Source organism: Lissotriton vulgaris, chromosome 11 (assembly GCF_964263255.1).
Source record: "Lissotriton vulgaris chromosome 11, aLisVul1.2, whole genome shotgun sequence".
In the NCBI taxonomy this organism is placed as follows: Eukaryota; Metazoa; Chordata; class Amphibia; order Caudata; family Salamandridae; genus Lissotriton; species Lissotriton vulgaris.
Genome location: NC_141699.1, coordinates 714,098,441 through 714,113,011, shown reverse-complemented (window position 1 = coordinate 714,113,011; position 14,571 = coordinate 714,098,441).

Sequence of the window (14,571 nt, the reverse complement as noted above, 5' to 3'; positions counted from 1 at the left end):
GACATAGAGCTAGTAAGACACAGAAGTGTATTTTTATGGAATTGTCTCATAAGTATGTGCAATATTTTTAAATTCAATATTGCACATCTTGGTTTTGCCAGTTTGAGCCATTTGTTATAATTCAATGTTGTTGTACATGAATAAATGTAGACATGCATGTATATAATGGAAGTGTGCAAATATGCAATAGCAGCTTATAAGATTGTGCAAAATTCGTAGTAGCAGCAATTATGACAGAATTTACCAAAATTTAGCAGCATATTATTTTTTGTGACTTATAGGTGTTTACACGTGCAAGTGCTTTCCTATAAGTGTGCAAATTGTGCAATAGCAGCCCATATATATATATGCAAAGTTGCAATAGCAGACGTTAATGCATTGTTACAAGGAACACTTTAGTTATGTGCAAAATTGGAAATAGCAGCTCATCCTGGCATGACGCTTGCAATAATATAGCAGTTACTTCCATTAAAACAATTTTAAAATTGATCTAAAACCGGCTACAACATCCTAAACATTCATGGTTAAAACTTGATTTCTGATCTTTTATCACAATTAATCTCTCCGTATGTCCCTTCCCTGATATGGGGATGCAATAAAGTATCATTTTAATGGATTATCCACCTAAGCACACAATCATAGAATTATTAGTACAAATAAAAGTCTATTTACATTGCTTAAAAAAGGGTCTTCCTAGTCATCAAAACATATAGCCCAGGCAAATCCCTCCAAGGTGGCATCTTAGTTAAGATTTAAGGTTTGACTCACATAGTATGCTGATCTTAATTCTCTTTATATTTCTCATGTCCTTTCTCTTCCCATTACTCTATTATAGTCTCTATTCTACTCTGTTTCTACTGTTCCTCTTCATAAGTGTACAAATAAACCCTCATCGGAATTTAATGCAATGGGGGGTTTTGAGTCAAACATTAAAATATATCAAGACTCAAGTTGTCTTCATTTTCTTTCTCGATTTCCCCCTCTCCTCCTCTTTGGGTCGAATCAATTACAAAATAAGTTAGTTCCTCACTCCTTCCACCATGGGGTTCATTAATGTGGTAGGCAAACGTGTACATTTGATCCTTGTTGCTGATTGCTCTTTGATGTTAGAGGATCCCAACGTGGACATGTGTATAGTGCTGCCCACATATGTCAGTGGGCATGTGCATTGCAGCACATATACAACATGGTCACTTCTGCAGATGAAAAACCATGGAATCCTCCACAGTTTATGCATTTAAGGCAACTGTATTTCTTTTTATTTGTGCCGTGTTTACAGGCCTTACATTTAGGGCACTTTTTGAAACCTGGATTCTCTGTAAGCCTATTTCTAGATTCAGTTATTTCAGGGTTGCTCTTGACCAACTCCTTTGTCATTGACTTCGCTCTCCTGTGAGATATCAGGGATTTTCTAGAGGTTACATCTCCAAGTGTGGGATCCCATTTAATCAGGTGCCAATGCCTATTCATGCAGTCTCCCACACTAGCGTGATAGGCATTGTAACTGGTTATCATCCTTACATCTTGTAATGAATCTTTGGTATTCTTCTTCTTTCTTTCAGTACCAACTAGGATCTCCTCTCTGGATAATTTGTCAACCTTGCTTATTGCTTGGTCGAGTACTGCATTACTGTAACCCCTTTCAATGAATCTGTTAGGTTTCGCTGGGCTACTTGAAGTGAGCCTGTATCGCTGCAGTTTCTTTTCATGCGTAATTGTTCGGCATAGAGGTTGCTGTGTTTTAATCTCAGTGGAGGAAAGCCGTTACAGTGAAAAATAGAATTCCCAGCTGTGAGTTTTCTAAAAGTACACGTATGCACCTTGCCATTTGTAATAAAAACTTCAAAATCTAGAAAATGTACACTTGTTTCACTGATGGAACTTGTACATTTAAGATTGAGGTTATTGACATTTAGAGACTCTAGGAAAAGAGAGGTAATTTCTAATGATCCATTGCATATAATAAAATGATCATTTATGCATCTAACCCAGAACCTGATATTGTCTTCACATTCTCTTGCAAACTGTTTTCTGAGCACCTGCTCCTCCCACTAGCCCATGTGTAGGTTTGCATAGCTGGGGGCGAAGCAGATGCCTATTGCAGTCCCCATGAGTTGCCTGTACGTATCATTCCCAAAAAGAAAAAGATTATGGTCCAAACATGGTGCAGCCATTTTGAGTACCATCTCAGAATGCTGATACATCTGTATTGGTCCTTTGCTCAAATAGTGCCTGAGGGCTTTAATCCATTCTTGTGGGAGATACTCGTGTATGACAAGGCTACATCCAGGGTTATTAGCAAGTTGTGGTTCTCCCACCTTATATTTTGCACCTTTTTAGGAAGTCTCTAGTATCCTGGATGTGTGAGGACAGTTGTTTAACAAAGTCTTGTAGAAAATGATCCAAATATCTCGATGATGTTTCAAACAAGCTGCCGATTGCAGAGATGATTGGCCTGCAATGGAGAGTCTGGCAGAGTTTCCTCACCTGGCAGTGCTTGTTGTTTCGGAAGTATTTCATTGGTAAAATGAGTGTGCCTTGTTTATTGTTGATTTAATTACTTGATTTTATTGGTTCAAGTTGTTTATAGTTGGATCCTATTGATTAGTTTAGCTTTACTTCGATTTGTTTTTAGCCGTTATGTTCTTCTATGGTAAACACTAAAATAAGTTATATTTATAAAGTTTGATATATAGTTTTGAATATGATTTTATTTTGTATTTATTTATTAATAGTTAAGTTGATATATAAATGTTTGTAGTTAATAGCAATACTTTTGTGTTATATAGTTATGAATTTAGTAAGCAAGGTGATTGAATATAGGAGGTTTTACAAAGACGACCAAATAAACACAGGGATGTCATAAAAGAGGAGGCTTAGGAGATGCTGCTGAAGGTGAGTAAGGCATCAGACTAAATGACCTTTTGAATGGTGGTATATATGCCATAATTTAGGAGACCACCTCAGTGGAAACAGGCATCCCTCTGGGGGAGTAGATGAAGCATTTTGCAGCTATTTATGCAACAAGGAAAGAGGGTGATGCGAAGATGAGCCAGGAAAGTTCCCTACGTTTATGTTCAGCTCAATTGGAGCTGAGCTTTAATGAGGTTAGAAGAGTCATGGAATGAGGAAGAAAAGGCAAAGAAGCAGAGCCAGATAGCTTACCCTTGGATGAGTTTATGAAAAATATTGAGTTTTAGACTCCATAATTGCAAACGTTTTAAAAACTGTGATAAAACATGGCCCTCCTCCTACTTAGCGTCAGTCAGTGATTGTGCCCATCTTTAAAAACAGGAATATGATGGACCCAACTTGTTACAGGCCAATTTTACTGTTGGACTTCACCCTTCAGTTGATGGGTAGGATTTTTTGACCAGGTTAGAGGCATGGAGTGAAGAAAAGAACATCATATGTGATACCCAGTGCAGTTTCTGAAAGGCACTATTGATCAATGCTTTTACCCACACCTTTTAATTAGAAAGTATACCCTTACAAAAAAGGAGTCAGCACACATGGGCCTGTCATGAGCTTTTGATAGTGTCAACCACAGTAAACTATGGAATTTCTTGATGAATATAGGCTTAAGATGGCAATTATATTGTACTTAAGGCAACTGTATGCAAGGATCACAGTGTGTGTAAGATACGGAAGCAAGAGGGAGTGAGCTGAATTATATAATGTGGAAAAAGGGGTGAGGTAGGGCTGTATACTGACCTTGCTTTTATTCTCTTCATGTATTCATAATAAAAGGGAACACTTATTGGATAAAGCATGTGATTTTCCTCAGTGTGGGGCTCATAACCTTCAACCCTGCTGTATGCGGATGACACAGTGTTGATGACCCACATGTGAAATACTCTACAGTCACTGCTTGATCACTTCATGTTGTTTATGGAGGACTTGTGTTGAGTGTGAATCAAGGAACATTTTTCAGAGTGGTGAAAGGGGTTGCTAAGAAGAAGACAGGTTTTCATGTCCTTGAAGGAAATAAGATGGCCTATACTGCTGACTTTTCCTACTTGGGTCTTTTATTTAATTGTCACAATAACTGGAACTCATTGCTGGGGCAAGCAGCATGTTGTTCGAAAGAAATATTGAAGCAGCTTTTATATTTGCGACAAAGCTAGCATCTAAACCACTAAATGTTTTCTCTTCTACATAAAACTTCAAAAGTGTAAGCAGAGGTCTTCAAACTTTTTATGTGTGAGCCCCCCTGAGCAGAATGTTTTCAAGTCAGGCCCCCCTCCAAAGCTTTAGCAGTACTTGGGGAAGCATAAAGATCAGGACCAGTGCAGGGGGCAGGGTTACCATTTCATGAGTACTTTTTCTGTCATTGATAATCCACACCAAATGTGAGAATTATAAAAGAGCAAATGTATCAAGCAATAACGTGATTCTTGATAGTTCAGGTGTTGTGAGCCCCTCACACTTATGAGACTCAATGTAACTGCACCTTATGCACTAATGGTATCTGCAGCCCTGAGTATCACACTGTATTCTTTCTCTCTTTCACACCTTCTCCACCATGCAAGGCCTTCAATTCAATCTTAAAACAGATTCCCAGTCCCTTTCAGAATAAAATGATTTCTGGCATGTTGCCCACCACTTTGCAGCAAGGGTGCCCTCATCTCTCATGCGAGGAAGAAAAGTGAGCCTCCAATCCTCTTGGCAGTCATATTTGTTATGCAATGGGCCTCTCACTTCTGGGCCGCAGTGGCATCCCAGGAGTGAGAGGCCCATTGCATAACAAATGCAGGATTGGCAGGTAATGAGCCCCACCCTGAGGAAAATCACATGCTTTATCCAACAAGGGTTCCCCTTTGTTATGAATATATGAAGAGAATAAAAGCAAGGTCAGTATACAGTATAATGCACATGCCTCAGTAATGAGATTGACTTCCATGAGAAGTGGTGGTCTTCGCTGCTCCTTATTGAAAAATGAGCCGCCATCTTGCCCCCTTCTCCGCTCTGTCTTCTTTCTGAGGCCTAAGCTAATGTGTCTCCCCTGCTTCAATTTTCCCTTCTCTTGGGCCACGGGTCTGAGGCCCAAAGCAACACTGGCACAACAAGGTGCACTGGACCCCAATGTAAGCAAGAAAAGTTAGTGAAGCAATACTAAATGGTGTTTAGTTGATGCGTCGCACCCCTGGGCCCCGGTGCCGCTGCTTCTGTGGCACAAATGCCTGCCCCCTGTGTAAAATACCTAAAAAACTAGTAAATCAAACATCGCACCGCCTGTTGCTTTGGACCTGTTCCCTGTGCCCAAGGATAACCTGGGCCCTAATGATAACAAGGAAAAACGGGTTCCCACCCACCATTTTGTTAGTAACACAGACAAAATTGGGGTGCACTGCTCTAATGCCACTGCAACTGCTGCACTAAAGGTAGTGATGGGCATTTAAAAAAAATCTCCATCTTCCTCAGGTAATCTCTCTGAGAGAGCTGTGTCTGTCCATTTGTAAGGGAAAAAATTAGCCCACAGATGGCATCCTTTCATCTGGGTCATCTCTAAGTCTGGGCAGTGTTCACAGAGTTCTATGCCACGGAACTCCCCCACACTCTGCAGATCTCTGCTAGCAGCAGAACCTGATAAGTCATGCTGCTTGTACTGGTTTTTAGCTCTGTGAGTTTGTCCTGGGCTGTAAAATCAGTGTGAATGGTGCTACACGTTGTGCCAGAGGGCACTGCTGCTTTCTGCCACTTGAGTAGACATTCTACTCAAGCGGCAACTTAATCAACGCAAGTGGCAGATTTCTCAATGCGAGCAAGTCCCGCCCTACTGCGATCATCCATGTTGAGAAATCTCACTGGGAGGAGGTCTACTGTGTCACTTCGTGGAGTTTTTGGAGACTACACGCTCCGCGCGGAGTGGGCAAAACTCTGCGAACACCGCCGGCGAAGCAGAATTCTTCGCTCATCCCTAGATATTTCCATGATGCTATCCATGGACAGAGAACTAAGGAAGAAACAGTCCTTTTCACCAGGGTATCTGCAATCTGAAAAAAATTTAACTGGGTGCTGTAGGTTAATCATCAGATGCAAAGGCTGTTTGGAATGGAGTACAGTCTTTAATTTATGAAGTCACTATTCTTTTTGAGAGATGATCTAAGGGGTTCAGTGACTAAATATCGAGGGACAGAGTCTCGACTGCCCAGAATATCGACTCCAAAAAATCGAGGGACAGGATATAGAATGCCTATCTACAAACAGGTAAGTACTAAAATATCGAGTACAAATTATAGATAGTTAAAATATAGTTAACTAAAATATCGATTATTAATCTTAATTATAAAATATTTAAGACATTATGAAAAATATATTTACATATATATGTAAATAAACCTATTATCTAAATATAAAAATAAATATTATATAATAATTTAAATAATTAAAGTAATACTTCTTATGTTAATTCATAATTTACACTACATTACCTATAACAAAATTAAAAACATTACATAGCTAAGGGAATAAAATTATTATTCACACTCCTACAAGTGCAAAAGTAGGGAATTTAATGGATAGTGGGAGGGTAAAAACTACTATTCCCACTCCAGTGAGGGCAACAGTAGGGAAAGCGTTGGATTGCGTTCTGGTAAAAATTACTATTCCCATTCCAGTGAGGGCAACAATAGGGGAAGCGTTGGATAGCGTAGGGGTAAAAATGACTATTCCCACTCCAATGAGTGCAACAGTACGGAAAGCGTTGGATAGCGTAGGGGTAAAACGTACTATTCCCACTCTAGTTAGTGCAACAGTAGGGAAAGCTTTGGATAGAGGGTGGGTAAAAATTACTATTCCCACTCCAGTGAGTGCAACAGTAGGGAAACCGTTGGATAGCGGAAAGGTAGAATTAACTATTCCTACTCCAATGAGTGCAACAGTAGAGAAAGAGTTGGATAGCGTAGGGGTAAAATTTACTATTCCCACTCGAGAGAGTGCAACAGTAGGGAAAGTAATGATTTAATGTTTAAATAAGAACACATTAATTATTAATACTAATTACAAATTCATAAAAATTAATTACCAATCACAGCATATTTAATAATTAATTAATTAGGAATACCAATAAATATTCTTTATTAAAACGGTATTACTTATTAATAATTAATTAACAACCAATTAATTTTCAATACCAAAAATGTAATAAATAAAAAAACCAATTAATTATTTTACAATAAATTATTTATCAATACACAAACATGATTTCAATAATTCTTTAATTATCATTATATTACTTCCAACACTATTCCCCTATAACCCACAACCCACTCCAAAAATTAAATTAATACAATTAACATAATTATCGATTAAAAATTAATTAAAATTAATGACCAATTAATAAAAAATATTACCAATTAATAATTAATTAGCAATCAATTAATTATCAATACACAAAAATATTTTCAATAATTATTTCATTACAATTACATTACTTCCCACCCTTTTCCCCTATAACCCACTACCCACTCCAAATAATAAATAATTCAATTAACATAATTAACAATTAAACATTTAATTAAAATTAATTACCAAGTAATAAAAAATCATTACCAATTAATAATTAATTAACAATCAATTAATTATCAATACATATAAATACAAATAAATATTTACTTAATTACAATTCAATTACTTCCCACCCTATCCCCCTATAAATCCACAACCTGCTACAGAACTAAAATGCAAAACTAAATTAAAAATAATTAATAATTCATAAAAATTAATATTTAATTTACTATAATTAAATTACTTCCCACCTTATTGCCCTCTAAACCCACAACCCACTACGGAATTAAATTATGCAAAAATTAAATAACATAAATTTCATTACTGTAAATAAATTAAACATACATTAAAAAATAATATATAATTTTAACACATATATTAGCATACATAACACTTACAAAAAAATTGATATTATGGAAAACGATATTTCTAAATTCGATATTATGGAAAACTATATTTCTAAATTTGATATAATGGAAATCTATATTTCTTACCTCAAATTCGATATTCTATACAACTATACTTTGAGGATTCGATATTCTGGACAGTTGGTATTTAAAATTCGATATTTTGGGTGTTCACCGATCTAAGGGTGTTAAGCTTTCAAAAGCTTCCTTTTAATGGACTTTTATAAATGTTTGCACCAGGTACTGTGTAATTACCTATTTTTAAAAAGGTTTCATTGAAAAAATTTGTTTTATCTTAAATGCTAAATCATTTTGTGGCATCCTATCTTATACTCAGGATGACTGGTACTATGCAATTTTGCGGCTGCAGAATTTTCCACAATATTATGGATTTTCTGTATTTGCCATAAAATTCACCATCCGTTGCATATTCTACTGATAATGACAAACAAAAATGTTTTTCTCGTTCAAACAGATCAAACGTTACTAAAAAGGCAAAAAACACATGTTGCCACGCAGTGGAAGGCCCATTTCTAAAGTTGACGGTCACCTTTCTTTTGCTTTTAGCTTAAATTCGGGTGTTAATCCAGCACTAATGAGGTGAAACAATTGCCCCCACAGTGTTAGCATGTGTAAAATTGATAAAATAATGAAGTAACACTAACACAAAAAGTACTGCATTAAGCCGCATATGTTGTTTTTTTTTGCCACATAATTTAGTCAACCCTTAAACATAATTTTGTCCTTCCCACCGAATAATTCCAGCAGCCTTGCATATACAGTGTGCAATACAATTTTTAAATAATGACTTGCATATTCACAGTGCTTTGTGTTACATGCTGAGACTTCACAACATTATAAATACACAAATAAGGATTCTGCACTGCGCCAAGCAGGATTCAATTGTGTGACTCTCTGATCTCACAGACAACTGTAGTGGTCACATTAAGGAATTGAGGTTTGATAACATAAAAGTAAGCATTCCCAAGGATTCATTGCCGCTCGTCAAGGAGTTAGTGATCCTCAGCAGTTTTTGGTCGTCTGGAGCCCCGCTGTGGATTTGGACCTGCGTGGGGAGAGACTTGGAGCAGCAGGAGGACGGGACTGCGAGGTCCGGCAGGCTGTGCGTGACCCACCGAGCACACCTGCCGCCTCTTCCCGTGCCTCCGCCCTCTGCCCTGTGCCTGTGCTTTAAAACTCCTCGCGGCCCCTGCTTCGCGGGAGCCGCTCGTCAAGGAGTTAGTGATCCTCAGCAGTTTTTGGTCGTCTGGAGCCCCGCTGTGGATTTGGACCTGCGTGGGGAGAGACTTGGAGCAGCAGGAGGACGGGACTGCGAGGTCCGGCAGGCTGTGCGTGATCCACCAAGCACACCTGCCGCCTCTTCCCGTGCCTCCGCCCTCTGCCCTGTGCCTGTGCTTTAAAACTCCTCGCGGCCCCCGCTTCGCGGGACCCGCTCGTCAAGGAGTTAGTGATCCTCAGCAGTTTTTGGTCGTCTGGAGCCCCGCTGTGGATTTGGACCTGCGTGGGGAGAGACTTGGAGCAGCAGGAGGACGGGACTGCGAGGTCCGGCAGGCTGTGCGTGACCCACCGAGCACACCTGCCGCCTCTTCCCGTGCCTCCGCCCTCTGCCCTGTGCCTGTGCTTTAAAACTCCTCGCGGCCCCCGCTTCGCGGGAGCCGCTTGTCAAGAAGTTAGTGATCCTCAGCAGTTTTTGGTCGTCTGGAGCCCCGCTGTGGATTTGGACCTGCGTGGGGAGAGACTTGGAGCAGCAGGAGGACGGGACTGCGAGGTCCGGCAGGCTGTGCGTGACCCACCGAGCACACCTGCCGCCTCTTCCCGTGCCTCCGCCCTCTGCCCTGTGCCTGTGCTTTAAAACTCCTCACGGCCCCCGCTTCGCGGGAGCCGCTCGTCAAGGAGTTAGTGATCCTCAGCAGTTTTTGGTCGTCTGGAGCCCCGCTGTGGATTTGGACCTGCGTGGGGAGAGACTTGGAGCAGCAGGAGGACGGGACTGCGAGGTCCGGCAGGCTGTGCGTGACCCACCGAGCACACCTGCCGCCTCTTCCCGTGCCTCCGCCCTCTGCCCTGTGCCTGTGCTTTAAAACTCCTCGCGGCCCCCGCTTCGCGCGAGCCGCTCGTCAAGGAGTTAGTGATCCTCAGCAGTTTTTGGTCGTCTGGAGCCCCGCTGTGGATTTGGACCTGCGTGGGGAGAGACTTGGAGCAGCAGGAGGACGGGACTGCGAGGTCCGGCAGGCTGTGCGTGACCCACCGAGCACACCTGCCGCCTCTTCCCGTGCCTCCGCCCTCTGCCCTGTGCCTGTGCTTTAAAACTCCTCGCGGCCCCCGCTTCGCGGGAGCCGCTCGTCAAGGAGTTAGTGATCCTCAGCAGTTTTTGGTCGTCTGGAGCCCCGCTGTGGATTTGGACCTGCGTGGGGAGAGACTTGGAGCAGCAGGAGGACGGGACTGCGAGGTCCGGCAGGCTGTGCGTGACCCACCGAGCACACCTGCCGCCTCTTCCCGTGCCTCCGCCCCCTCTTTTTTCAGGACGCTTAAGATCTGGTGCAAGCACGCGTTAGCGGGACGCGTGTGCGGGACATATCCCGGGACGAAGCCCGGACTAAGGGCGGACCCTCTGAGACCCTCAGAGACACGAGGAGACCGGACCGGGCATACCTTCTTTTTTGCAGGTACTGACTGTTCTTTTATCTAATCTTCGTATCACCATCGTCTATTGTTATACCAACCGACCCCTCCTTTTAATATATGGCAACTGTTAATGTTGAGCAGCATGTGCAGGACAAACAGGGTTTGCTGCTCAATGGGACCTTGGACAGTTATTTCTCCAAATCATCGCCTGATATCGCTAGGGAGATTGTGCTGGCGGAGCGGTGGGCAGACCGCTGCCGTTCAGTGGAAAGTATGAAGAATGGGTCGGCTTTACCATCTTTATCTCCCGTGATCGGACCCCCTGCCAATGCTACTGGGATACTAGTAAATGAGCCGATCCCTTTATTAGATAGTATACTCCCGGATGCAAATACGGCTGTTCTTTCACCTGAAACCGTACCTAGAGCGGATACGATTGACCTGTCCGCAACATCTATTGGAAGTAGCTTATAGGCATTAAAGGGAGACGCCTTGTCACAATTGCATGCAGCTCGCACGAAGGCTAAAAAATTACCATCTACGGGGAAAATTTATGGCCCCCCGCCGAACAAAAAGCGACGGAAAAGGAGGGATCCGTTGCAACCCAAATTGAGCTGCTCTGACTTTGGCAAAAAATTGTCCACAGTTGCCAAGAATCCCTGTGTTGTTCAATCGGACTCTGAGGGGATCCATATCATTTCTGCATCCCCAGTCCTACTGAACACATCTGTAGGCAAAGAGGACAATATGGAGACTAGTGCGAGAGATGATGTTCACATTGAGAATAAGGGGCCTGTGTCCCTACAGGATATTGAGAACTTGATTAGATCATACTCTGCATCTATCTTGGAGAGGTTAATGGAGGTGGAGTGTAGATTGTCAAAAATTGAGAATGCATTGCCCAAAAAAGATCTTGTAGGCCAGAAAGGTGTTAACAACGCAGACAGTCAAGCATTTAATTGTGCACCACAAGTTTTGTTATCTACTGTTCAATCTCCTCCTCCTACTTCCCCTCATGTTGTTCCTATCCCTTCCTTAACTCTATCTGCACCAAAATCTTTGGGGAATACAGTATCAGCTATTGTTCATCACCATGTTGCCTCTAGACCATCTCAAGAAAAAACTGGTGATCAACTGCTGGGTACTGTTGCTAGTAAAACCTGTGTTAATACATCTAAAAGTTCTGGCAATACAACTAATTTAGCTTTGACAGACTTAACAAGGGAGGTGAGGGAAACTAGACGCACCTGGGGGAAACCAATAAGGGCTCCGTTGCCTGAACTTCCACCGGAGGCATTACCCTATGTGGTAGTCCTAACAGGTGTGCCGGCCCTTGAACAAAATAAGAGGGAGGGCTTTTTCCAACTAAAAAACAAGATAACGCACTGGTTGAGAACACACAGGCCTATTGCAAACTATATCAATGGGGAAATAATTCATGTTCGACGCCTCGAATGGTTGGGGGGCAGAACTAAAGATATCGAAGGTGACGTAGTGGTTGTTAATTTTAGGGATCCAAATGCTGTCCACTATATATTGAATTGGCAGATGGGCAGCTCTAATAGTATTATAATCCCAAGATCTCTAACGTATTTTTATCCAAGGTCAGTGGTGCTTCCATCTCAGTTTCCCCTCTTACAGGGTTCAACCCAAACTCAGCCACCTAATTATTCATTTGTACAGAATGTTGGGAGTAGTCAATATGCTCAGTACCCCCCGATTCATCAGGGTACGAGAATTATGCCTTGTGCCCCTTGCCCTGCAACAGTCCCAGATCCCTTGGGATGGAACTTTGTCCCAGTTAGACATCAAAATTTTCATAACTTTCAAGATAGAAGGATGGCAATCTGAAACCCTTCACGCCACTTGAAACGTCAAATCGTTTTGATGTTTTCAGTGGCCTTTATAGTTGCGATTGAAGTTTTCTGAGTGGGGGGGATGAGGGAAGGGACAAAAGGAACCATACTGATATGGGGGTTGTAACTGAGTGTAATCTATCGCCAACTGTTGTACCTCGATCTCTGGAAAAAAATGTAATATGTAACGATAATATTCCTGAAGAACAGGTAGAACCAACTCGTACTTTAAGACACTCACCCTCTGAGGGAATATCTTCGGGAATCCAACAAGTGACATATACTGGTGATGAGATGCCAAGGGTTAATACTGTTATGTCTTCTGTACTGGGGACTTCGGTTAAGCTAGTCAGTTGGAATGTAGCTGGGGTTGCCAGCAATTTGAGGGATCCTGACTGGGCTGCATTTATGGAATCCTTTGATTTTTGCCTACTTCAGGAAACCTGGGCAGTTGATACTCCCCATAGGGTGGGCTACAAGACTTTTGGTATTGGAGCAATCCCATCTAGAAGTGGTAGGCCGTCTGGGGGTCTCCTGATCTGGACAAAGATCAATCTAAGGGTTAATATTGAGGTGATAGACACAAATTCTGTAGATATCCTAGCATTAAAAATAACAACCTCCAATGGGAATAAATTATTCCTAATAAATATCTATAATAGGCCAACCCCGTCAACAAAGGAATCTCCGACTGTTCTTAAGTTGGATTGCTTTTTGAGGGGGTTGGATCCTGGGGAGGATTTTGTCATCTTGGCTGGGGATCTGAATTGTAACTATGAACCTGTGTTGGGCATAAGTGAGATTTTTGAGGAGGAAGATCAGGCAAATAAAATCCCCCTCCTCGGGAGCAACAAATCGGTGAAATGTTCCACTCTGGCTCTCCAACTGATCAAATTATGCACAGAGCATCACCTTAGGGCCTGTAACGGTCGGTTACTGTCTGACATCTAAAAAAACCAACCTTTAGAAGGAATACATATAGAAGTAACTTGGATTTTGCGCTAGTTTCTATCCCTCTTTGGTTGTATCTCATAGATCTTGAAATAATGGAGAGGGCAGAAAGTGATCACTTTCCATTAAATTTGTCACTAAACGCTGCATTACTTAGCGATCCTTCTTCACCACTCTCCTTTGAGGAGGGTGTTGGGGATGGTAATGATATTCATATTAGTAACAACAGGAGATCACTAAAATGGCCATTTATTTTGGATCATGGTGATATCTTGAGCGAAATATACTCACTTTTTGCAGGGACTTTTGCTACATATCTAAGTCTAACTCCCGAGGAGGAAGCAAAAACTCCTTTCTTGACCGTACATCAGGAGTTTTTCCAAAAAATAAAACTACTGGTAACTAAAATGCCTAAAAAACCCCAGCAGAAGACTCAGAACCTGTCTCACAGCAAGCCTTGGTATGACAGATCCTGTAGAGAGTCTAAGAGGGAACTGCTAATTGCTATTAAATCCAAGTCGCAACTGGATGTTAAAAAAGCTAGAAGTAATTATAAAACTGCCCAAAGGACATCGAAAATTGCATGGGAGGAAGAAAAGTGGGCGGAATTGCTGTCAGCTGCAAAATCACACGACACTGTAGTTTTTTGGAAGTTGATAGCAAATGGGAATAAGGTAGGAAGGGTGGTTAAAGACACTTTTCTAGACGAGCAAACTTGGGTAACCCATTTTACCAACTTGTATAGGAAATACGACGACCCTTATACAGCATACACTGCAGCAAGTCCTGAAATTCCAGTTGATCCGCTGGTTTTTACCTTGGGGGAAACAGAGCTGGCCATAAGCCAAGTAAAAACTGGGAAAGCCCCAGGTTTGGATAAAATCCCCGGGGATCTTTACAAGCATGACTTGAAAATATGGGCACCATATATCAATTATCTATGCAACAAACTATCTCAAAGCTTAGAATTTCCTGAAATTTGGAAAGGAGCTGAAATTGTTTTAATATTTAAAAAAGGAGACAGGAAGGATCCCTGTAATTATCGCCCAATAAGCTTAATGGACATCCTTCAGAAAATTTACTCACGCCATATTTTAGTACGAGTGAGTAACTGGTTGGATGAAAATTCATTTTTAACTAAATTTCAAGCCGGGTTCAGAACCAAAGTCAGCACTATAGATCAGTGCTTTAGATTCTGCTGCCTC